The sequence below is a fragment of the Struthio camelus genome, chromosome 2, assembly GCF_040807025.1.
Source record: "Struthio camelus isolate bStrCam1 chromosome 2, bStrCam1.hap1, whole genome shotgun sequence".
Classification (NCBI taxonomy): domain Eukaryota; kingdom Metazoa; phylum Chordata; class Aves; order Struthioniformes; family Struthionidae; genus Struthio; species Struthio camelus.
The window spans coordinates 86633784-86659885 of record NC_090943.1 but is presented as its reverse complement, the minus strand read 5'-3'; the positions used below and the strand labels follow the sequence as shown (position 1 = coordinate 86659885).

General features: G+C 36.5%; 1 long non-coding RNA gene across 1 annotated transcript; it reads right to left on the bottom strand.

Annotated features, from left to right (window-relative positions):
• Positions 1–267: 267 nt before the first annotated feature.
• LOC138066187 (uncharacterized) lies at positions 268–25151 on the bottom strand. Its single transcript, XR_011139429.1, has 4 exons — positions 25031–25151; positions 23902–23948; positions 22212–22282; positions 268–2568 (listed from the first exon to the last, which is right to left on the bottom strand). It is a non-coding gene; the product is annotated as an uncharacterized lncRNA (long non-coding RNA).
• Between the last annotated feature and the right edge of the window lie 951 nt (positions 25152–26102).

Here is a 26102-nt window from a genome sequence, read left to right as displayed (position 1 = left end):
GAATAACCCCTGCACAGATCATTTGTTTAGGCATACATATTGTACATGCTTCATAAATTTCAGGACAAAATTTCTTGTGTGGCTGAAGTAAGGATGGAAAGTAATATCTAGATGAAAAAATATTTCTAACTTCTTTTAGACTGAGAAAGCTCATTTGCAAGCACAATATAAACAAAGACATTTATATGGTAAGCATCTTTATTCAGTAAATCATAAGCATTCACAGCCTATTCAGTGTAAAAAGCCCATGGAAACTAATACGTTCAATTCATTTTACGTGATGTTTTTCAGACCTTCAAGTTTCTTCAGCCATAAATCTGCTCAAGCTATTAAAACCCTAATAAAATTACAAAGAAAGAAGTAAATATCATGAATCTAATTACAGGTAACTCAGGAAAAGCGTGGCAGAAAGAAGTGCAGTAGTACCCTTCTTCTAGCGTAATACCTGTTCATATTTCAAATCAATGTCTTCCACTGGCCAATATGACCTTACTGTGTTTATCTTATAAGCCTTTTCCATAATTCTAATTTTAAAGGCCCATTACTGAAATTGTATAGCCATTGATTGTTTAGAGGCTACAGATAGTGTGAACAAATGGAATTTTAGATCCAATTAAACTTATTGAAAAATTGCAAATCACATTTTCTTAAAAAAGTTTCACTCCAGTCATTTTGCTAAGATAAACTAGCATAGATTCACAACTGTAGTGTGTATGTTAATGCAATCCTGTATAGTACAGAATTTAATTTTTAGATTAAGTACCTAGGAGCTAGTGAGGGATGATGCCCTTACTCAGAGCCCCTATTCCTCTTCCCTTGACCTGAGCAGGTATATGGCCATAATAGGTAAACCTAGATACCATCATACATTCCGTGTCTCATATGGGATATTTTTTTCCTATAGACTCATACATTTGCTCTACCCCTCCTCTCTAATTTGATCAAATGTAAGACAGCTTGCATCAGTAAGCTCCCCAGCCATATTAGATGGATTTTAGGTGAACTTGAAGGTCCACAAAACAACAGGTTTTCAAGAATAGCTTCTGCACTTATCAGAGGTGCTCATGTCCCAGTTGTTCTCAGTAAAATGCTTATGGTCAGATATTTTTCAAAGACAACTGGTCAGTTACACTGTTGTTTCAAAAACAGGGAGAGCTTTTAATGCGTTGTGGTTTTTATTGAACATCTGTTCTGAATAAAAAATGTAATAGTTGGTACAGCTCAGGCTCATAATGTCGCAGAAACTGAGAAATAGATGGGAAATTGTCACCGTGTCTTCTTTCAGGCCATCTACAAGCAATGGCTTAGCTTATCATTACCTTTTTTTTTTTTTTTTCTGGTCCAGATAGATGAGCATCATATGTACTGAAGAGAAAATCAAATTCTTAAAATGTCAGCTGCTCAGTATCTGCACTGTTACTGTAATTGCCTCTATAGTAACACTAGCTTTGTGACTGCATTTCTTTCCAGGGTTTTAATGCTGACTTTTTCTGGACAAGTAATAGGAAAAAATACTGACAGGATACTTAGGGTTTCCCGATTAGTTCATCAGAATAATTTCGGTCTTTCTTTTTCTTCTGTGTTTCTTTCTCTTTCGGTAATTACAGATGTTCCTATGTGTTGTTTATTTATACTCACTCACTCTTCTGCATTGCAAATAAATTTAAGTGAAAGTCACCCAATTTGCACACTGGTGGCACGTGCAGCTGAACATAGAGCACAATCAATAGAAGTAGTTCGTTAACTTTTCCAAATTGAAGGCAACGGTCCTGGTTTTATGTACATACTTACTCATAGGTAACTCCATGGTTCATTTGAGCCATTTGAGCCATTCATTTGATTTTAGATGTCTTTGTAAGCCAGTCACATTTTCTACAAGGCTGTCCAAGCTTGTAAGTAATATTCCTGTTTGGGAACTTGAATGCTCTCTGAGCCATACCCAAGATACAGAACCATTTCTCTAATGTGATGAGTTTTATATTTTACCTCTCTGCAACTAAAATTAATGAAAACAAAATGACAGATAATACCTATCTGATGTGCAGTAATAGTTTTCAGCTTCTCTAAGACTAGTACTATCAAATGGTTTCTAATAGTCAGGGTAGAAATGGGGGAGTCTTCTGTGCAATTGAATTATTCTACCCTTTTTGTGACAATCTGGCTTACTCCATCTGTAAACTAATTATGTTTTAGGAATTTCTTGAATCATTCTACAGCAAGTGACGGAGTGTGGAAAATCCACCCAGTCATTCTTCTTAGTATTCCTTTCATGTAATGAGATACTCTGAAGAGTGAAAGAAAAACATCACTAGCCTCCTCTGGGAGTCATTTAGCAGTTGATACATTACAATGAGAAGGACTCTTATCATTTCACTTGTCTGCCACAAAAACAGCTAAATGTTTCTTACTACAGTAAACCCATTCTGTTTGTAAAGTTTACTCTCTAAAGGATATGGGATGAGAAGAAGGATGTGGAGATGGCATAATCTTCTCTGCTCTATCGTCAGGTTGTATGATCTTGGCCACGGTCATTTCACGTCACTTCACAGTACAGGAGCTTCACTCCACCTGAAAAAAAAAAAAAAAAAAGAGAAGAAACTCTGATGCTAGCAAGGGGGAAAGGAGCAATATAGAAATTGTGTTGCTAAAGGCATTAGAGGACTTTATTTTTAGAACATAATTTATTTGAACTGAAACCTGGAAATATCTACACCTGCTTCTTTATGAAGCACCTCGATATCTGTAGATGGAAAGTGTCGTATAAGGATACTGGTAATTACACTGCTTCTTTACCATCCCAGTCCTGTTGGAAACAGGACCAACACCAAAACAAAAGCTTCTGATATGAGCATTCCCAAACAGGTGCTTTCCAGGATATGGATGCAGAACTACGTTTGAATTTTCTGTGTGGAGCTGCTGTGCAAAATGTGCCAGAGTTGTGATTTAGGAATATCTCAAGCTATTGGAGGTCTGAAAGTCAAGTAAAGTTGAGCTGTTACGTCATTCGTATATTCATTAGTCTGTGCAAAGCTTCAGTTTTAGTTTAATATGTTTGTTAACCTTTCACAAATTTATACAAGAATTTATACAAAGGACTAACTTATAGTAAACTCAGATATAGTGGGAACAGCAGCTTCAGGGAGTAAAATATAAAAACTAAAATGACTCAAATGCCTTGAAAAGTCCATGTGTTCATTTGTAAGAAATACAAGTATATGTAATTTTGCGTATTGAAACTAAAGGTCTTTCACTACATGATATTTCCTACAACAAATACAAGTGCCACCTCTCATAATATCCAACAAGTTGAGACGGTATAATAGTCCTATACCTTGATAATACTTTCTAGTGAGTGAGTTCAACAAACCTGAATTAAGCTACGAAAGACTTGGCTGTATGTCACTCACTCTTCTCTCTGACACTTCTGATAGAAGCATGTCTCCATCTCTTTAAGTTGTAGAACTGGATACCGTATTATTGTACACTGTAATGAATATATTAAGTCACTGAAAAAGTAAAAAAGGAAAAGTGAAAGCACACACTAATAATACAACCTCCATATAATGAGCTCAACTTTCTGACCACTTTACCTAACCATTGATGGCCAATATCCATGTTTACCTCTATTTCTGAAGGCATGCATCCTTCTTTATGTATTCTGTCTGATATTCTTCATAGCTGCTAGGGTATGAACAGCTTTGTATTCTACCTACCTCCATACATGCATTCAGGTACTTTTTTGGGATATTCTTCTCGCACAGCAAAAGAACTTATTGTTTAAATATAAGCTCATTTCAATCTATAACTGTGACATATAGGAAAGATTTTCTAAGTCCATTCCACTCTGCATTTTGATTTTTGGACATATTGACAAATGATAGTATCTGCTTCACACTATTTTGGCACCACTGAATCTCCTCATGTCTGGCTTGGAACTTTATTTTGTTTATAATTTAAGATAAAAATGAACAGCAAATTACTTTAATAATATGCAGCAGCTAGTGTTCAAAGAACAGAATGTAAGGTTATAAAGCTCTGCTGTCAAGTTATACAGTGCAAATTTAGATACCATCCCCAGTGACAAATATTTATGCTAATATACATTTCGTTAAGCAAAGTGTCTCAAATTGAATTTGAAGACAGGGAGACTTACTCTCTTCCCTTTTTGTGTGTGCAGTGAAGAAAACGAAATGGAAGGACTAGGAATGGTTTAGAAAGCCTTGCTTTTCACAAGGGATTGAAATTTCTCATTAAGTGCAAGCAGTGCACAAAGTGAATGCACATGAAAAATGTTAAAAGGCTCAGCACAACTAAGCTTCTTCTGAAACTCATCTAATCAAACACATCACTGACCAGGAGGAGGAGGAGGAGGAGAAGGTCTGAGCCATAATCACGGAGCGGGGAGACAAAAGGTACAGGGAGTTTGCTTTTAATAGTAATTTTAACAAAAGTAGTAGTTTACTTCCAGAGTATGTAAGTACTTTACATACTTAATTCCAAATATATAAAGTACTTTATATGCATTTTGAATAACAATACTATCCAAAGGAACAATTTATTCAAAAATCTTAGATTTAGTGTGATAATACTTTCATATACATCAAGTGAAATGGAGTCTAGCGTTTTTTGAAAAAAATATTGCCTGACGTTAACTACTATTTGACCACCAGGAGGCAATGTTGTTCCGTAGAGATGAACAGTGAGGCTGTGCCATTAAGTTATCGGAGGTAGCACATGTAACAGTCACTCTATTTTCCAGCTCATTATTCCTCACTACTCATAAAACTTGTATTGACCTAGATGAACTTTGGATTTGTTCTGGGCATACAGCAAATGCATGACATAAGGTTATCAAAGCTTCAGAAAAGAAAAAAGGAAAAAAGTGGAGCTGATTGAAATCTAGAATTCCTAGTGCAAGGGAGAAAGAGAAATGTAGCTGTTGTTGTTTTGTAACAGTCAAGGAGAGAAAATCTAAATTTCACATGAAGAAAATTCTAAAACTTTAAAATAAATTAAGATTTTAATTTCTTATTTGAAGTCATATATGCACTTTAAGTCATATATGCATGGTTTTGAATTGATATTCTAATTAGTATGATGGTTAGTATCAGTTTTCTCAGATAACATTGTAAATTGACCACTTTTGTAAATACTAGCTTAGTCTGTTAATTGGCAATGCTGTTGTTCTGCAAGTACAAAATAAAACATGAATGTGCAATAAAACATCGAATACATTTAAAAAAAACATTTTGCCCCTTTCATGTGAAAAATATATGTTTATGTATGTGTATGTATGTATATGTGTATGAGTGTATATATATATACACACACACACACACACACACACACACACACACACACACATATATATTCTACTAGGAAATTAATACTTACAATCTTAACCAAGGAACTTTCCCAAACACCTACATGCCTGCTTCTGCTCATATCCAGAACTGCCTCAGGCTGATCATCCCTGATCAACTTACTATCATTTTCATATCTTAACTTATTTAATATCCTCATTCCTTCACTTATCGCCTTCTTCACCTAGTTCAAAGCATAGACCTTCAGGATCACTGAACTGCAGACAAGATGATGGTAGAGCTCAGAGAGGATGAGGATTGTCCCCTTTGTGCAATAACCTCCTCATTCCAGACTCCATTCAGTTAGGGGAGCTGAGAGTTCGACACCTTCTTCCTCATCAGGAAGATCAAACCTCACATCTCCTACTTTCCTGATAGTGTGTCACATCCTGAATGAGTCCGCACACAACCACAGTACTGCCAAAACGCTCTTTTGCTATTTTCCAGTAAAATGGAGCATGAGTACCTATTCTAGGTCCGTGCTTTAAAAGGGTTTCTGCCTCAGATTTTGAAAATAGTGAATTACACACCCACTCACAAGAGACGATTCAGGGCTTTGAATTCTAGGTTAGGGTAGGGTCCCCCAGCTCAAAGCTTGAGCTCCAGAGGGGGTGTATCTTAAAATATACCCTCTCGGCAGCATTTTTCATTAGCTAGTTTGGGTGATTCTGACTCCTCATGTAGCAAGTTGGCTAGTGTGAGCCCTGTGCTCAGGGAACCTGATACAGCTCACTGTATCTCTCATTTACTGTATAGGTATACATGTACATAAAATATGTACATGTATGTTATATGCACACATGCACGGTGTACACTTTATATAAACATTAAAGTATTTGTTAGAGTTCATTTGCAATAAAAAAGGTAAATCCTGAGATAGTTTTCCACAACTGCCTGTGACCTCTGTCCTGTAAGTCTTTTTGTTGAATTCAAGACCGTTCTCAGAATAAGATAAAATATCTTAGCAGGACATAACAAAAAGAATCCTCTCACGTCATCAGCTAACCAAGGACAACAATTGATTCTTGGCAAGTCTGGAGCATTGCTGTATTTCACTATTCAAATTTTTCTAATAACATATGTATATAGACAAGTTAATTTTTGTGGAAATATATGTCATATTCAAGCCTTTGCCTAATTTAATTTATTATCAGTGTTCGGGGTTACTTTTATTTACATTTTACTTATTACTCTCTTCAGATGAATTACATAGTGATATCTCCAGATGATACGCATGTAATTAGCTGGGATGCAGAGAGTGATTTTAATATTAAAAATGAAAATAGTAAAAGTATTTAATAGTTTAGAGTTCTATAAAACAGATCATCTCTTATTTTACATTTTAATTTTATTTAAAATTGTATGTTTTCTAGTGTTCACTATATACACAAGAGTCCAAGAGCTTTAAAAAAAGTGAATTTGAATAAAACTACTTTATCATTGAGAAGAAAAGTTCGGAGTCATACCATGGACTGATATAAGCAAGTATAGTTTGGCAGAAGTCCATGGAGTTATACTTCTTTATAATACATAAGTATCTATTCCTTTGGTTTTGGTAGACTCTTTTTACTAAAGAGTTACTCTCTTTGCTATGTTTAAGATAGATTTAAAATAAATGAGTTATTGCAGTCATTTTCAGCAATATAAATGAAAAGTATAAGATCCTTATTGTGGCTTCAGAATCTTACTATGGCAACTACTGAGAAAATATAGCTAGGAATATTTGTTCTCTTCATTAGAACTCAATATACAGAAATGTCACAAATATTTTTCTGAGACATTTATGATCAAATTTTGAAAATGCATCCAGCAATATCTAAGGCTTGATTTACAGCCAGTTGCTGTAATGCTATTCAAATGCTGTTTTCCAGAATATTGTTGAAAAAAATCCCAAGAGGTAGAATGGATTGCCCGGAAAATTTTTCTCACACAAAAACCCTCAACCATCTTACCTAACAAATGTTTATGGATAGTGCTCCCATCACCTGTGATAACTTACAATTTTAAGATACAAAAAAGTTTGGTAATTAAGCAGGGAAAAGCACAACAAAGTAACATAACTAGAAGTGAAACTAGACAAGCTCAAATGAGAAATAAGCTATACAAAATGTGAATGACTAATAGATAGAATAATTTACCATGAATATGGAGGATATTCCATCATTTGGAAATCTTTGAATCAAGATTAAGTATCCTCCTAAATGGTACCCCTACTCCTGCTCAACCAGAAATTATAGGTCTGATGGAGGAATTCCTTGATGAAATTCTATGACCCATTGGATGAGATGATCATAATGGTCCTCCCTGGTTTTAAAATTCCAAGAAAAGAATGAGAATAATAAAAGCATAGAACAAGACAGAGACAAAAAGATTTGTCAACTCTGTGCTGTTTTATTATTTTCAACCATGCACTTGAATCGATTGCGTCTGGAATGGAGCTGCTTCCTAACAATCTGGAGCTGTTCTTTTTAATTATTTTTTATGTAAGTCATGCAAAGAAGAACACTAAATACTTTGTGATTCAGTCCACCTGACCTTTTTTAGAAATGTTCTTTCTGAGAAAATGTCATTCCAAAGTGTCTCATTCAGAGTCTTGATTTAAAATAAAATTGATTCAGATAATAAATAAGATAAATAGTGGTAATAAAGGCCCGAATGGCATGACATCTTACGGTTTGGAAGCTGAAGTGCTAATGCCTATTGATCTTTGATAGTGATTGCAGACGGTTTTCTTAGGTAGGTTGTCATAGGCAAATTACGCAATTTTAGAGGACAGACTAACCTTTCTCAGCCTTTGGCTAGCACACGTAAATTGAACAACCAATTATCATTAGAGGCTGGAGAACGTCCTTCAGATGTTGTACTCACACTCTGAATGTAGCCTTTGTGCAGTAGAAAAAAAGAAAATTTTCAAGCCAGGAAAAGAAAAAGTTTTGATAGGTCAAAACACAGCTACAATGGTCACTTCTCACACTGCTGTTAAAATAATATCACATCACCTGTTTCCTCCTTTGGCTGCTCCTTTTCTGGTAGCTACAGTGACTGTGCTTGGGCATGCAGGAGGATCCATCTGATCCTCCTTCATCTGTAAATTTTGGATCCAAAACACCTAAGCTCCAGAGTAACTGCAGAGTCCCTGCAGTCTGTTTCCCATATGTTTCTGTATTATGTTCTCATTTGCAAACGTTTCCTACATTTGACCAAGCCCTCATCTTATTTCCAACATTATCTCCTACGTTCCTTAGTTCCCAAAACCAGCTGATTTTCAAAATACTGTATAACATTTTTACTTGCCTTGCTTTTTCACAAAATTAAGAATTTAAAGTACGTGAAATGGGCTTATAGGCTATTGACATGTCCCAACCAAAAGCATATCCTGGCTTTAATTTCTCATCCATATGCTGAACAAACTGGTTGTCTTCAGAGACTTTTCCCCTTCCTTTGATGTTTTTTTTCCCCCTTTTTTACTACTGCATTTACTGATGCATACAGAATAGAGCTGATAAGAAAATTATTTTGGGGAAGGAAGAATTTTTATAAAAGTAAAATATAATTTTCCTAAGTGAACCTGGATAACTTTGTCAGCCACTTCTCAAAGGGCACTTATGGGCAATGGGGGAAATAAAATATTGAAATATAAGCCATGAGATGAGCCATACAAAAAAATGAAGAGCTTAGAGAATGTCTTATACAAAGACAGCCAAAGGACTGAGACTGTTCATGTTAGAAAAGCAAAAAGAGGCTATTAAGTAAAAAAAAAAAAAGAATAGTCTAGAGAAACTAGACTGGGAATTTCTGTTAACTGACAAAGGCACTGCTATATCTCTGATTAAATTGTGAAGCTGACTGCAGAAATACAAGAGTTCTGAAGGGATTTGGTATTAATAGCGACCTCAAGAATATTCAGAGTCATTAATGAAGCAGAGATTCTGGATTCTCTGCTTTTGGGATGAAATGAAGCTCGAGTAATTTGAGAATAGGTTTAGAACTACACTGGAGTTGATTAACAAGCAGCTATTCATTTTAGGCCTGCTACCTTTTCTTCCAGAGTCGTCGTTCAGCAGTGGCCTACTGGCCTCCGTCAGACACATGATACTGGCATAAACTGTTCTGAGGCTTGTTACTTTGGGATAGCGGCATTAATGTGGCACCTTAATAAAGCTCCCCCCCCTCCTTTTTTTTTTACATACTGTAAGTTTTTCATTATAAACATTCTGTGGAAAATAGCGATATTTTATAAAAATATCAGTAGAATTTAAAATTCAATTGGTTACTGAGAAATCAGTTTTGACAGAATATTTTCAAGCAAGCCTTGTAAACAGGCTTCTGTGCATGCATGCATACATGCTATCTGGCACAAAATGCTGAGTTCATATATATAAGCTGTCTCTGGTAGCCACAGGTTTCTACATCCCATCAATCATCTAAATGTACAATAATGTGAGGCAATAAGGTAGATGCATCATGTTTCTTAACTTCAGTGCAGGGCTGATATCCTGGCAAAGTTTTTTCTGAAATCTGTAACTTATACTACTGTTTCTCCACTGTCGTGGCATGCACTTGTAACTGGCACATCAGTATTTACCGTGCTAATAGGAGTTAGTGGCAGGGTGTAAGCCCTGCTCACACAAAAAGGGATTGGATTAGACTGGAATATTATTCTGCTTGTACTAACGTTTCTTTTTGCTGCACTGGGAACAGTTCTGAGAAGCATATTTTAAAAACATACGGTTAATTAAAAGCTCTATAAAAAATACAATACTGCATTTATTTAGACTTCTCACAATAATGAATGTTATCTTTAAATATCAGGTTTCTTATAGCCTCTGATGGCTCAACATTACTTTGTCTTTTTGTATCTCTGCCATGTGTTTTAAGCAGCTTTGATGACATCTGCAATGCTAACTAGGGATATTCATTTTCTGGTTTTATCCCAAAGCATGTATCTAGTTTCTATAATTTGAATATGAAGGTGATAAAGTAATTTCAATGCAGAACTACCCTGTTGGCTAGGGGAGGCTGCTGAGTCAAGCAGAAAGTTGCATTCTTTTCAATTTCTTTCTCTATATTGTTCCAGGATCATTAACTATCCAAAATAAAATAAATATATCATATTCCTACTGTGTTAGAGGAAGACACAAGATTCTAGATACTGTACTTTTTTACCTCCTACTTACAAACTGATTTCTTCAGGATTCCTTCAGAATTTACAAAGTATTTATCTTCCAACACTGCTCTGAAGTGGACATGTGCTATTATCCTGATTTTATAGATGCACTATTCATGGAAAAGAGAGGCTAGGTTCAAGCCACTGAGAAATCTGTTCCGGAGCTGGAGTTAGATCCTCCCTCAACTCACTTCTCAGTTTGCGGCTTCCGAGTTGGTTTTAATGTACGTTAAGCCTGAATTAAGGGCTGTCACTTCTGGAAAACCCATTAACTCCGACATTCATCTTTAGATAGCAAACATGCAAAGTCCACCCCATCATGGGAAGTCTGTGATACAATAAGGAAACCATACCTGGCCTCCTGATTCTTAGGTCAGTGCTCAAGACACTGTTTCTCAAGTGATATAGCTCAAAGACTAGGAAACATTTATATTGCAACATTTCACCTATGTAACATATATTTATTGAGGTAGCTTCAGTAAACTTGGATGTTGTTAGACCAAGTCAGAACAATCCTCAAAAGACATACAAGAAATGTTTGGATAGGTATCCTCATCCCATCCTTCTGGTACATGATAAAGGCGGTAGCTGGCACCCTCAGTGTTACTGTCACACTTTCTGATACAGGAAGCTAAAATCTTATCTAAAGAGCTACCATTTAAAAAAAATACTGTATTACTGCAACTGATAGAAAAATATTCCATTATTTTCACATACATAAGAAAAGCTGAGAGTGATTACCTGTGTGACTGTCCTACTAGGTACGAAGTCAGAATCCTCTCCTGATGTACCTCCATATAATTCCATCTGCCCTGAAGTATTCGTAGGCAAGCATGCAAAAGATTTATGCAGAGGGAAGTGCTTAAGACTAAACGCTGAACTCTGTTGTCTGTCTTCCTATGCAGTAGGGTGAATTTCATCATCTATCAACACATGTTAACAAATGATTTTTGATGATGATCAAATTTGCCTACCCCCTCCATAAGCTTCAGGAAGCTATCATTATGTGAAACATTTGCTCATTATTCCTGAAAAAGCCAGATTATCCTCAATTATAAATACAGGCCATTTACAATAGCTCCTTCTGCATGAATCCTTACACATAAAAAAGAGCTCATTGAAAACATTCCAGGGATTCAATTAATCTAATACAATATCTGTAAGTTTGTGGGTAACTCTTTTGCTCTGGGGACAAACCAACAATATTTGCTGGTTAATTTTCATTACTAAACAGCTGACAGCAGAAGCAGTAGATTGTGCTATTCTGAACAGAGAGCATTGACAAGCTTCTGTGCATAAATTCCCTCTTTGGCTTTGTTTGAGTTTCCTAATGCCCTTGGAAGGCATTCTAAGAGATTTTGTACAATTTTCCCTGAAAAAAAAAAAAAAAAAAAACCTGTCATAGCACTTTGTTAAGTTTGCCATCTATAATTTCAACAGCTCAGGTATAGCTGAGCCAGCTATCTGCAATTCACAATAATTGTTTAATGTGTCATAATTTTCAGCATTTAAGCTTTCGTTTTCACTTGGAAATGCAGAAGAGGAGATTCATAATGGCACTGAGATTTCCTGTTAAATTTCCCATCTGGTGATCCTCTCTCATTGGCGCATAACAAAATTCCAGATTTTCATCCATTTGCAGCTGTGGCTCCTGCCCCTGCAAGATCAAAGTTGCACCTGGCTAAGCAGCCTTTTAGAAAACGCTACAAATAGTGCAATATGTCATTTAAAATGGTTATGACTCCTTTTGGATTAGCAGTCAACAGCAGGCAGCTTGTAACTTGCTGGCACACCCTATACAAGGCACTTCCCGAACCAGAGTATTTCCATTCTATCTAAATAGATGTATAGATTTGCTAAAGACCACAGAAAAGATACATTTTGAAGGGGAGGCAGCATCTTTAGCGATATCCACAGGCCAGTAACGCAACTTAAAGCAGCTGCTCTTAAGCTGCACTAAAGCCAAGATAAACCCTTCTTACTAGGCAGCTCCTCCTTTGCCTAACACTGGTGCCACACAGATATGCACTGCAGGGATGAAAACAGTCGCTGCTCTTCATGCTCAGTGTTTTGAGCGATGACTGCGAATCAATGGTTCACCAATTGCTGGAAGCATTTGAATACATCTTGCTCGTTGCTTTATGATGAAGGTCCTGCTTTATGATGAAGGCCCCATCATTTTCCTGGCCCTTCTTTTTGTGACTGTTATTTATAAAAAAAAACAGCCATGCATTTTGCTGGGCAGAACCCCAGGCGCAGCCTCGGGGGAGCAGGCTTCTGTTTCTTGTCCTGCCAGTGGCTTGCTGAGCAATGCGGGAGAAATTGCCTCTGTTCCCAGCCAGAAGTCTCCCTTCTCTAAAGGATACTTCTTCTGAAAAATACACTGGTGAAAATCTTTCCTTCTTTTAAACCACATTTTATCTAAAGTCATGAATCTTGAAATCAAAACACTGAAAAGCGTTGAAAACGACAAAATAGAAATAATCAAGCTCCAAGATAAAACTGGCAAAAGGGAAGCTGTAACTCTATTTACTGTTACTGAAGGCTGTTGTGTATCTTCTTGGAACCATTTGTACTTTCGGTGCCAGGCAAAGAGATATTTGTGTGTTGTGAATATTAGGTTTAACACATTATTTCTGGAGACTCAGAAGGAAAACTTGCTGGAGACAATTCCATCAATGAAAAAGACTAAGGAGACACTGCAGCTGCTTTAAGACAATATGATAGGCAATTAACAACTGAATTTAGCAGGTCTGGCTTTCCCTGGTCACAGTTCCAGGTGACGACTGTAACCTACTGCCATACTGCTACACACTGATGATTAAATTAGGAACTCAGTGGACCTACTAGAGAACCTAGTATTTAAAATGGTAACACTTTTTTGTAACTCAGACAACAACAGGCGGTTGGTTATATTATCCTATTTTCTGCCAAAAAATCTTAAAGCAAGTAGGAGCTTTTGGCCATCTGGTTTTTTGAAGGCCTGCTGCAAATAGTAGCAGCTGCCATTTTGTCTGCTGTTTTTGCTTTTCATTTTTGCTGAAATTTGCTTGTGCTCTCCCAATTCAGAATTGATGGAATACACAAGACTTCATGCCTTTTTACGAGAAATGCAAGAGGCACTGGGGTTTGGGTTAGTTTGGTCTGCACAGCAATTACTATAATTATGCAGCCAGCTAATTTATTTAGTTTTATAAGTGTTTTCAGCCCCTTCTCTAGCACTAGCACCTTCAGTGTTTATGTATAAAAAGGTATGCGGGTAGTTGCAGTTCATGTATTTGGTTTAGAACCTGAGATGTGGGTTTATGCAAACCAGTTTTTTGGACATACTGGCTCACACTTTCTAGGCTGTTTGAGTTAAGTGTATCAGCAACGCTGCTTACCCTGGTCTCTGGCCAGCCAAAAAATGTATGTGATGCTGCGTGTCCCTGAAGCAGCATGAAGAAGCCAAGAGTATTAGCATATCTGGTTTTCATTTTAACAAATTTGAGTTTGCGTAAGAAAATATTTACTAAAGCTTTCTACAGCTGATACAAAGAAAAATAAACATTAAATTTTGAGTTTAGTATATCTATTGGAAAGCATTGTGCAAAACAAAAGATGCTCAGATATGAATATTTTGTCACATACTGATATCATTGTACGTAAAATCTCATTGGAGGAAGAACAGGGACTATGATAGCCTATGTTTTAAGACCAGCTCAAAATTATTCAATTACAGAGTGTATGTGAGAATGCAGCTGAGATAGCTCTGGCTCAAACTTTTCCTTAGCCTACACAGCATATTAACATTCACCATTTCTTTTTCAGATGTACTCACATGTCTTTAATAATAGATCTTCAATTGTGAGATTGAATATGAAAACACGTGATAAAAGACTTGGCTCATCTAAGACTGGGTGCATCCAGCCACTGTGAGCTATCCCACAGACATCTGAAATTTCAGAGAGAGATTACCATCTTCTGAAAACAGGTTTCACCATGGCATCTGAGGGCATAGTCAATGTTAAGTTTTGAAAGTGCCATTGAATGCGATTTATTTGTGCATTCATAATATAAACACTTATGGAGAAGGGATCATATATGCTTGCCCTTTTCTTATTCTTTCTTGGGTATGCACATATAGCCACTGTTGTAGAGAAAGTACTAGGCTGGATTGATCTTTTGGCAGAACATGTAATACTGATTCTTTTGTCTTATTACAAATTCTAACCCATACAAAAGCTTTACCAGGATATTTAATGCAGACTATGCAGCAGCTTCTATTAGAAGAGTTGGTTCAATGCCAAAAATATTTGAAAAAATGAAAAAAATGAATGTACCTGAAGTAGGCAAAGATTACAATCTTTTTCATATCAGTTTGTAACTTTGACTAGGGCTGAAAATACCATTTCGTGTATGAGAGTTTTCCACAGATTTTGAACAAACTGCCAGTAGTATGAATGACCCAAAGATGTGGTTTGTAAAAGGCTTTTTTTTTCCCCTCCTCCTAGAGGAGAGAAAAGCCTACTTTGTTTGCATGCCCCAGACTACTCGGAAGCGCTGCAAAAGACTTGTTAACACATGCTGGGATTTGTGCACTTGACCTCTGAAAGGAGAGAAAAATCAATTAGCAACAGAATGTGTATCTTTTTTGTCACTTTTACGTATAAAAGTTTAAAGAGAACATAAACTCTGACAGCGAGGTATACTATTCGAAGGCAGAAATTGTAGAGTCTCTAAGACATGTCTAGAAGGACAAGAAACTCCACTGAGTGATTTACTGGCTGTCTGCCATTCTCTGAACAGCTGCCTGTCAGTGCCACATGTGGCATCTTTCAGATAGCATACTCTTTCAAGCAAGTCCATAAAGGTAGCAAGATAGAGTGTGAAGGAGTGCTTGTGCTAATGCTTGATAGCATTTATATTAAAGGTTAAAAAAGAGAACACTCTTAGGTGTTTCTCCTGTAGGTAGAAACATAAGCAACACAAAATGATCACCCTCACTCTTTTCCCCCAGAGCCAGCTGTGATTTGTTTTGAATCCACGAAATCCACAGACAGACATCTCTCAGTGTTCGAAAGAATTTCAGTTTCCTATTATGCAAACTACCATGGAGCTCTGTGAGTCCCTTCCCATGAAAGGGTTTTAATTCTAATTCTCTATTTCTGTCTGTCGGCATGGTTAAGTTATCAACACCTTTCCCCCATAGACCTACAACCTATAAAATTAATTTATGGTCCCCCCTTGGTCCCCTTCCCCCTTGGAAGGAAGGGGAGCAGCAATAGTTCGAAAGAATTAGATACTCTCTGAGACACAACAATACGCTTACAATTCCTCTCTCTGTCTTATCTCCTCCTTGTTATTTTAATATTCTAAAGTAGCAACTTAAGACTAATAATGGTCAGCCTAAGGGATAAATGAGAATTTAAACTTTATCTTCGTAAGTCAAATGTCTATATTATTGTATGTATTCAGTGACAGTCTTTTCCTGTTGACTGACCTATCTTCGAATGTCAGCCATTTGTAGTAGATCTTGATATTGTTGCTTCATATATTTTTGCATAAAATCCACATAGCATGTGAATGCCCCTGCACCATGCTGTCCTCTGTGGATGGCATTGTAGGACACGCTCTTCTGAATGCTTTGCTCCAAATGAAAACAACTACCTGTAAGGGATTGGTAGGTGCAGAGCCTAGGAAAGACAGTCTGGAGGATGAGGCTAGAAAGCAGAAGACCAATATATATATCCTCCCACTCTTTGTCAGGCTTCATTTAGGCTGTAAATGCTTTGGAGTATTGACCATCTCTTATTATTTAACCTAATGGGAGCCCATGCCTCCTTTAAGTCTCTTCATGTTACCAAAATGCAACTCAGAAACCTGACCATGGGTTTGTGCAGGTGAAATGAGTATACTGTCTGTCATCACTGTATTTTAATTACATCTATCATATTAGACAATGGTAGAAATGTATGGAAATGTATGTAAATTGAAAAAAGCAGAAGCAGCAAAGGTTTTGGAAAAAAAAAGAAAAACAAGTAATAAAAAACCCTTTATAGGAGAGCCAGAGACCTCACTGAAACCTAAAAATAAAAATAGCCAGAGGAAGAGATACTATGCCTCAGTCCTACTCCCAGCACACGCAGAGGCCTTTGCAGGAATGAGCAGGTAAATTCTTCAATCTTCCAGGGCTGTCAGTCTGTATCAAGCTTCAATGAAAAGGCTGAATGCATTAGAACAGATAAAATCAGGCAGTTGTTAAAGTGCAGATGTAAAACCTTTTTCAGCTAACACTGCTAAGTCAGCTAGTAACTACATATTTACACTGCCTATAGCTTCCAAAATGTCTTCTGTGAGCTGTAACATCATAAGAGCAAAATCCACAGGACAGGCATCTCTGCGCAGTCCGTATCAGGGGGAAAAAAATTACAAATGTCCAAGGCAGACAAGGATGAAAGGCCAGCATAACCATTTGCATTTCCAGGAGAGCTTGGGGACTTAGCAACACACCAAAACTGCAGATCCCTTGCAGTGTGATCCCCTCTAACTTATACTTTGTTTATTTTCATTCCAAAGGCTGGCTGTTTCACATCTTTAATGAAGTGTAGATCTTTGTGTTTATGTCCATAAAATAAATTCAGACTCTTCCTTCCCATCTGTTACTGACTGAGTAGCTTGTTTTTCCTTTTTCTTCTTCAAAATGTAATTAATCATGTCTATTTTTCCTTTCTGAACCATTTCTAATTTGTTTCTGCGCTACCAATGCACCTGTAACTCCACAGGGATCAAGAGGATTTGTATTTAACACCTTCAGGCTTGCTGGTTATTCCCTCAAAGTAGACAGTAACAGCTGCTTGCCACCACGTGTTCTTTTCCATTTATTTTCATAGTCAGTGTTTGAACTTTGTGTGCAGGATAGTTTATCTGAGCTGCATGGAAACAAACTCTAACAACATAAAAGAAAAATATCTAAAGAGAAAAAGAGGGATTAAGAGGGACAAGGATCAGTTCCCATACAGTACAGAAATATATTTTATGACTATTGCTCTTCAGGGTTTGTTTTAGCTGATTATTAGAATAAGTTGCGCAAACCATCCATTGCCAATAGAAGACTAAAGAATAAATAAAAAAATGTTAATATCTGCAAAAGAGAGATGGAAGACTCTTAATAAAAAGCACGTTCAAACTCTTGAACAGGTTTAGGAAGAATCTGTGGTTTTCCAGGCTAGCCCAGACCAGCTCCCTCCCCTGTACCAGTAAGATTAATCTAAGGACAGGCTGAACAGTGCTATAAAGGCGAATTCCAGCCTCGTTAATGTATAACCATTGTGCTGGGATTAGGACACGCGGAGTTAGTCTGAAAATTGCTGTAACAGCTACTGACTGTCAGCAAACTATCCAGACTTCCTTAGTAGGACAAGCTCAGTCTCTGTTTCCTTTTAAAAGCTGCAGAGGAGCCCAACTGGGCATGGGACTCTGTCCCTAATACCCAAAGTCCTATAGAATTCAGTATTTAAGCAGGATTCAAGTTTCCTAAGCCAAACAGTTCAGCTATAAACTGTATTCTCATCTGGAAATTTCCTTCATGTATAAAACTTGGTAATATTTTGGCTATATGCTTTATTAAAAAAAATATTTGGAGATTAAACTATGTAGTATTCCTTCAAAGCATTAGAAGAAAGTTGAATGCTGCTTTATGCAGTTTATATGGTTCAGTAGTATACTAATTTTTCGTGGGGTAGTAGGGTAAAGAAGATATCTCATGTTAGCACGGATGTATTATTCATAACTTCATAAACCAGTTCTGGGAAACCCAGAGATGGGAACAGCACAAAATGCAATTCATACGTATGGAATCAGTGCAACACTTTGCAAATCTTAAAGCTACCTCTATTAGTCCATTCACTTCAGTATTAGATTTTTGTGTATTCTTTAGCCCTTGAGACAGACAAAACCAATCATGTAATATCATTTAATAACATATTGCCTACTATTAATACAAAAAATCTTGTTGATAAAACCCTCAAGTGTCCTTAAACACTTTTCATTCTGTTCTCAGTAAAAAGTAGAGTCAAAAGTAAAAATGTCTATGGGAGTTAGTCTAAGTAAAAATAAAATGAATAGCAGCCTGGGGAATTAGCATATTAAAGGTCATTGAGGAAGTAAAATACACTACTCAGAATAAACAGATTATTTCCCTCATTAATGACTTCAAGGGTACAGTGGGCTGAGTAATTAATTTGAATTAAATAATTCCTCCCTACTATTATTTACAATAATTGCCCTATGTAGGAAGAGCTGTACTTCGCAATATTATGCCAACATCTTACTAACTTGCTGTTGTGCTAAATTTTAACCTCTGGCTGAGATAGCATATGCTATTAAGTTCTAGCAAGAGGGAAGGTCATGCTGCACCATACAATTCTGTCCCATTTCCAGGATTTGGCTGTTTATAAATAAGCAGTCATTCTGGGCCTTTCTAAACAACACGACAGCATCTTTCCTCAACCTGCTATTTCAATGTAATCTCTTTTGCACATTGCACAGAAAATCTACCCAAAAGAAAAAAGGCAAAAGAAAGAAAAAAGTAATAATTTCACATCAACAGATAAGTTTTTGTGTAAATAGGTATTATAAATAGATCCCCAAAGTAAGTTTTTCCAGTATCAGCACTGGGAAAAACTGTTGCTGATTTATAGATGTAGCAGGGAATTGCAACTATGAAAATAAAAGTAAGATGAAATAATGACCATAATCCAATTTCCTATTTTTCTTGATTTAAAATATTTTGATGTGCTCACAGTTTGTAGAATCTGGGCATATTTGCAGTATCTTCCATCCTCCTAAGAAGTTCTTCCAAATACCAAGTAATTGCATGTTTTTATACTCTGCCAAAAAGGGCGACTTCATTTGGGTCTTACTTTATATATTTCCCTGGGAAGCAACGTGCCATGTGTCAGTCAGTCAAGAAACTGCAGTTTATGGCTTCACAAATTAGATCCAGCGATTGCTCCTTAGAAAGCAGGAGTCTTATCCTATTTAACTCTCCAGAGTTAGATACTGAAACCAATATTTCACTATATATAAAAAGCAACAACGTTTTCAGTGTTGTTACAGTCTTCTAGCTTTCACTTATTTCTAAAGGAGCTGCAGGTGCCATGACATTCAAAGTATCCATATATGTGGTTAAATATGATTATAAATGTCAACAGAAAACTCCTGAAGTCTGAAAACCAGGCGTGAAGAATTACAAATTAGGGTTATCTATATACAAAAATAGAATTTTATGAACAGAAATTTATCAGTATAGAGAGATTTATACATAAAAAGCCTGAGGAATTTTAAAGCAGAAATCAATTCTGATTTACATTGCAGAATGCTTTAATCTGTACTTTACTGATTGCTGAGAATGTATTAACTGACTCTTTTATATAGATGTGTTGTGATGCACAATTGCGAGCCTAAATAACTATCTTAGCTTGCAAATTAAGGTAGTTATGTTTGAGGACAATCCTCCATCAGATGCCATTTTTCTCAAAATGTGCAGCACATCAGGGTAAAAAATATATTTTTTTAGATTCAGCAAAACACAGTATCTGTTAAGGTAAACATTACAAAATAGGAGCTATCAGCTAAATTGTAAAGAAATATGCACACGCTCATATATATTCAGTAAGTTAATAATCAAAAAATCTGACTAAGCTTTGTGTGTGGTCGTCTATCTGCTTGTTGTGTTTTCCCTTAGGGGAAGGGAAGCGCATTTAAAATTCACAAACGTTTTCACAGTGCTGACACTGAGTCATCCAAGCTCTGTTTGTGAGATCTCCAGTTTTCTCCTCAACTGCTAATTTAGGATTTAACTTACAAGTTGAAATTTGTCTTGGATTTTCAGGCTTATACACATCACAATAGAGTAAATCTCAATTCCAAAGCTGCAATGTAAAACAACTGTAACAGAAAACAGATGCAGTAATATAATACAGCTGCAACTCAACTTAGTTGAATTCAAATTTCTGTTGTGCCAGACCCTTGATATTTCCTATTTTTTTTGCAAGAAAGGCTGATGAGTGTAAATCCCAGGTATGTACTTCTGACTAGGAGTTTTAGTCTCAAAATGCCACTATCTAGGTAAATATTTTTTATTACGTTCAAACTGTCAACCGTATGTGTATTGGTGGAAGCAGATTCTACAAATTAAACTGATCTGGGTAGTCATACTGGAAATCTTCCAATTCAGAAAAGTTTGGTCTCTAGCTTCACTAATTCTAAAAACTGTAATTTTGTCCTCACATGACCGTAACTAAGTTAAGTTTTGTTAGAAAGAGAGTATAGGCTTGTGCAAGTAAGAGTCTTAGTCTTACAGCGTGAGAGACGATGGACCAGGTCCCTGACGGGTTTACAGTGATGTAACTAGTGCAGATGGATGTTCACCTAATATCTTTGTTCCCGCGGCATGAAATGCTGAAGTTCACTGTTGTAAATAATGGTTTTAGTGACATAAAACAAGGAAGAAAGATATGACTTTGTCTCACACCCTGCTATTCCAACTTCCAGTCAACAAGTTTATGCCCAGGTATGCAGAGTACAACCTAATTTCAGTTTCACTGACTTTGAGAAATCACAGTGATTTATTTTAACAGAAGTTTACGTACAAGAAATAGAAGAAAAAGGTAAAAAGCCTGAGGGCTACATTTGGTTACACTACTCTCATCCTGGTGAAATAAAATGGAAATTAAGTTCACGTTATCCGCTGACCTGAGCGTTTTTGTTCCTGATATATCACAGCCCCCGCAGTATCACCACGACAGCGTCCCCAACTCTGTCAGCATTGTCCAGCATGGACAATTCAGTGGAATTTGTTCTTGCTGCACATGTACCAGTGCCTCCAGTAAGGGCACTGACACTCTGGATCCTGCATAGATACAGAATGTGATAAACAGGGAAAATCAATGCTGCAGCTGGCAGTAAGTTTCCTTTTAGACCCACATCAGGGACGGGATGTTGAACGGCATGCTACATCATGCACTGATAATGGGAGAAGAGCTGATTCACTTATGAGAAGACATGGCAATAACAGAATTATTTGGCCAAGAGATTTCATGTACAGGGAAGTATCTGAGATTTAAAAATAACTCTTTTACAAACTGAGGATAAGACCCAACATCGTATAAATAGTTTTGGTGCAAAAACAGTCTCATCCAAGACAAGACTTTTCATTCTGGCTACAGCTACTTCTTATATTTGATTTGAATATTATATTCTTTGCCACTATAGACTCCACCACCTAAGGCTAAAAGTTTTGAATTGAGAAGCTGGATTTTTTTTTTTTTTAAATTTAAAAGCTTAATTTAATAATGAGAAGTTTCAAGAATTTTGGAAAACATTAGTTTGATAAGTTTGTCAAAACTTATCCATCCGTGCCAACAATTAGTTGCAGAGAATTAACATTTATGAATAGGAAGCTAGTTCTCTGAAAATTTCCCACCCAGTTCTTTTTCAGAAAACAACTAGCAGGTTGTATTTGCTATTGTGTGCAGCTAGGGCTCGTTACGATGACAACTAATCTGTAATATTCTAGTTTAACGTTGTCCAACAAAAATGACATGAAGTCCCACAAAGTCTTTATTGCCACTACACTGCACTTTTTTGATTAAAAAAAAAAAGAAAGAAAGAAGAAAGGTAATGAAAGCATCACTTACTCTACATGTATGACAGCATATGCCTCCAAAAACATCATTGCAGTCAATTCTTCTGTCCTTGCTGGTTGCTTCTGTCAAACCAGTACCAAAAATAACATGGAAAGTGATTTGAGTAACTACCCCACAGCAAAGACTGTGATATATTTTTCTTCTCTTGCCCTGCCAATTTAGATAGGAAAAAAGTAAAATAGAGAATAAATAAAATAACACACCGTAAATATGTTCTCGAATCATTTCATTAAAATGGCCTCTGAATACTCAGTGTCTCAGCATATTTTAGATTATTCAGCTGTAGAAAGCTAGGAAAAGAAGTCTATTTTCCCAAACTGGTGAAATTACTGGCATAGTGTACAGAGGAGCCCTAACAGTAGGAACACAGAAGTCTTGCTCTTAAACCTCAGTTGCCTTCTCGGTTGCCCTTGCATTCTTTTCCAGCGTTAAGGGAATGAGAATGGTCTAACTCATGCTGACGTAGAGCATGTCAGCTTCTGTGTGTGTTTCTCGTAGGAACACTATGAACAGCAGCTGTATGTGCCCCCTCAAATTCCATTCAGTTCTGTATGTTCTTTCTATATGTCTCAGACAGTGAGAGCAGGTAAAGTAAAGGGGTAAAGAACGGATAATTCCTTACTGTTAAGGATTTTTTTTTGGTCTTGGTTTCCAGTGAAAAGCGTTGTGCAAAAGAAAATTTCTACCTGATGTCCCTAACCCTGAAAAGACTGACATTTGTTTAGAATTTGTCATCCTACCCTGTTCACAAGGGGACTCCACGCAGTCAGGATGCTGATCATCCTGATGCCGGATGAACAAAGCACTTAGTTTTATTCCCTCAACAGTGGGTGGGGGTCCTCACTGGGACTCAATTCTTAACATCCTTGTTTTGAGGCCCCTTATATGCAATTAATTCCCCTCCTTTTCAATTAAAGCTAACTGCGTACCTCACTGCTTTGAGGAATCAGTTTGTGTAAGAAGCTCTCTTTTTGCTTAGTAGGATTTTTTTAATGAACAGCTTCAGTAATTTAATGTCTATAAATTTGGAATTATACAAAACCAGTGATTTTTAAAAAGTTTTCTAAAAATATTCTGAAGTACCATTTACAGTTGGAGTTCATTGTAAGAAGAAATTAATCTAACTGCTTTGAACTGCTAGCATAATGCATATTATAGAGTAGTTTTAGCTGCTCGGCTACTATCTGTGATGAAATGCCCTGCATGAAATTTTGCTTCTTGATCTCTACAACCTAAACTCATTGGTTCATTTCAAATAGTATTGTTATCATAATGGCTACAGCTCTCTGAAATATTAAACCTCTCATTTATAAATGCTGAGAGAGCAACATAATAATTTTACAGCGCATCAAGGAATCCTTTTGGGGGCCTTACCACAATAAATAAAACAAATCACAAATGGCCACAGTCCCAGACCCACAAACTGTGATTCAGGGATGCTAAGTGACCATCAAATCAACTGCTAACTGCAGCCAAAGAGATCAGAGATGGTGCAGGTACAGCCAGTCATAGTCCATACTTTGGACAGTTCAGGATTCAACTGAATCTGGAGCTGATAAGAAAGATGGAAATCAGGATCCATGTGTGCATATGGGACTGTGCTTGCAAAATGTGTTTTTAGATGCTAAGAGGTTGTAAGAAAAGATTTGGAGAAATTAGGAATAACTCATGGGTTTCTTACCTTGCTATTTTCAGTTCAGATCAGTTCACAGTTCATGCACAGGAAAGCTTCATGGTGGTGTCAGCAATGAAGGGGGCCACATGGTGGTGGGTTAGAGAATGAGCAGAGTAAGTGGGAACTACAGAAGTCTGACTCATTGCCAAAAAAAATTGCACGTGGAAGCATGCTCTGATAAAATCCTTTCACAGCAACCTCTCTGCCTGTGTATTCACTAGGATGGGAAACAAGGGACAACACCTGATTTTCTGCATCACAGATATCCGCTGCTGTGACATGTGCAGCACTAAAGTGGGAGTCTGCTTTCAACCTGCTTCTGTAAGGAACAATACCTAATATTTCAGTTGAGCGTTCCTTAAGTAATATGATACATGCACATTCTTTCCCATAAACGTGCAAAGAATTGTGAATACATTCTTCCCATGCTACAAGAGTGTGAACTATTCAAAAGATATTCTTATTCCATTTGATGACAAAAAGTAGTATCTTGAAACTATTAACTGAAAATCATTCTTCCTTACTTCCCCAAATTCTGCTCAGGTCAATGTTTTCATATTTCACTCCTAGTTCACGTTTTCTCATTTTCTTTTGTTTTTGCTGACATTAGGCTTAATATTTAAAACTAATAAACTTATTTAAACAGTAGTAGGAGACTTTGATAGTTTCACAATTTTGTCTGGAAAGTAGCAAAGTCAGAAATCCGTCAATATGTTTTAAAAAGTAAAGCTAAAACCCAGGATTAGAATTGTAATGAAAAGTATTTACCAGAAAATTTCAGGACAGCTTTCTATAGCCCTCAGGAATCAACAGGAAAATCCAGCTATTTTTCCATAAAGTAAAATCAGCTGAATTATCTCATTAAGCTAAACCAATTATTGAGTGTACATCCTTTTAGAAAGCCACTAAGTAAACATGGTAGTGGAAATGAAACACTACTTTCTGGTCATATTAGCAACTTTAGGTAAGTCTCAACTCAGAGTGTAATTTGTTGACATTGACTAGTTAGTTATACAAAGGCAAAATGTTTGTATGCTTTTCTATATTGTAGGCTATTGATCTATTTTTTGTCTTGATACAACAGTGCACATCTTTTAGCAGTGAAGATACAGCTTCAGGCTACAGTTTTGTATACCTTTAAGCCAGTAAAGCTGATATTTCTACAAAAAGTAGTAGTTCAGTCTTCTTCCCACCTTCACATAGTTTCATCCCTCCATCTTGAGACTTCAGCTGTAATTGTATGGTCAAACAGTGAATATATGTTGATCTGGACAAACCTAGAAAAAATACGTATTTGTATTATGAATGTGTGTGCATTTGTGTGTGTGCGTGCATTTACAGATTTCTATATGTACATATATTTTAATAGACTAAGCCAAAACATCCCAAAACCAAGTTCATTAAACAGGCAGCACAAAGTCCGATGTAGTATAAAGGTGGAAATGAGCAGCAAGAAACTCAGAGGGAGGCAGTGAAAATGTTGACATAAGTCATTTTAAATTGTACATGAAGCTATAAGCAGCATAGTTGAAAGAAACTGTAAAATACAAATTAGCAGGCAGCAATGTAACTTCTACTCTATCCGATATTCTAAGGGCTCACTGATGATAGTAACCTACACCAAAGGAAAAAAGACCTCAAATATTCCCAATAAATAGTAAACTTATATTTATCATAAAGTATTTTGCATTTAATTTAAACAGACATTAAGCAAAGTATCATTTTTGGTGAGTGAATTAAAAGATTCTTTCTGGTCAAAATTACCTGCAAGACTTTAGAACTGGTAGATTTTACCTCAATTCTATGTGGAGATTGTAAAAAACCCAGCACAAAAAAGGTAAGGCTTTTCTGCAGTTCTCAACCCTGGATGACCTAGTAATCTAATTTCATTTACTGAATCAACTGAAAGAATCAAGAAAACAGTCTCTCCATGTATGCAGAAGAGACTAACATTTCCAAAAGCTACTTTAGCACTTAAGGCAAATTCTGATTTGATGTGTTAGTCACTTCCACTGAGGGATTCGATTATCTTCAAAATTTCAGAAACATGGAAAAATAAAGGATAATTGATTTTGATCCATTTTGGTTAGAACTATAATTGGTTAATGACTTATTTCTCAGTCCTTGTTATATAAATTATTACAGTAACATGAGCAAAGACATGTTTCTCCATGATTGTAAACATGAAGCCAAAGCAATTCATTTGT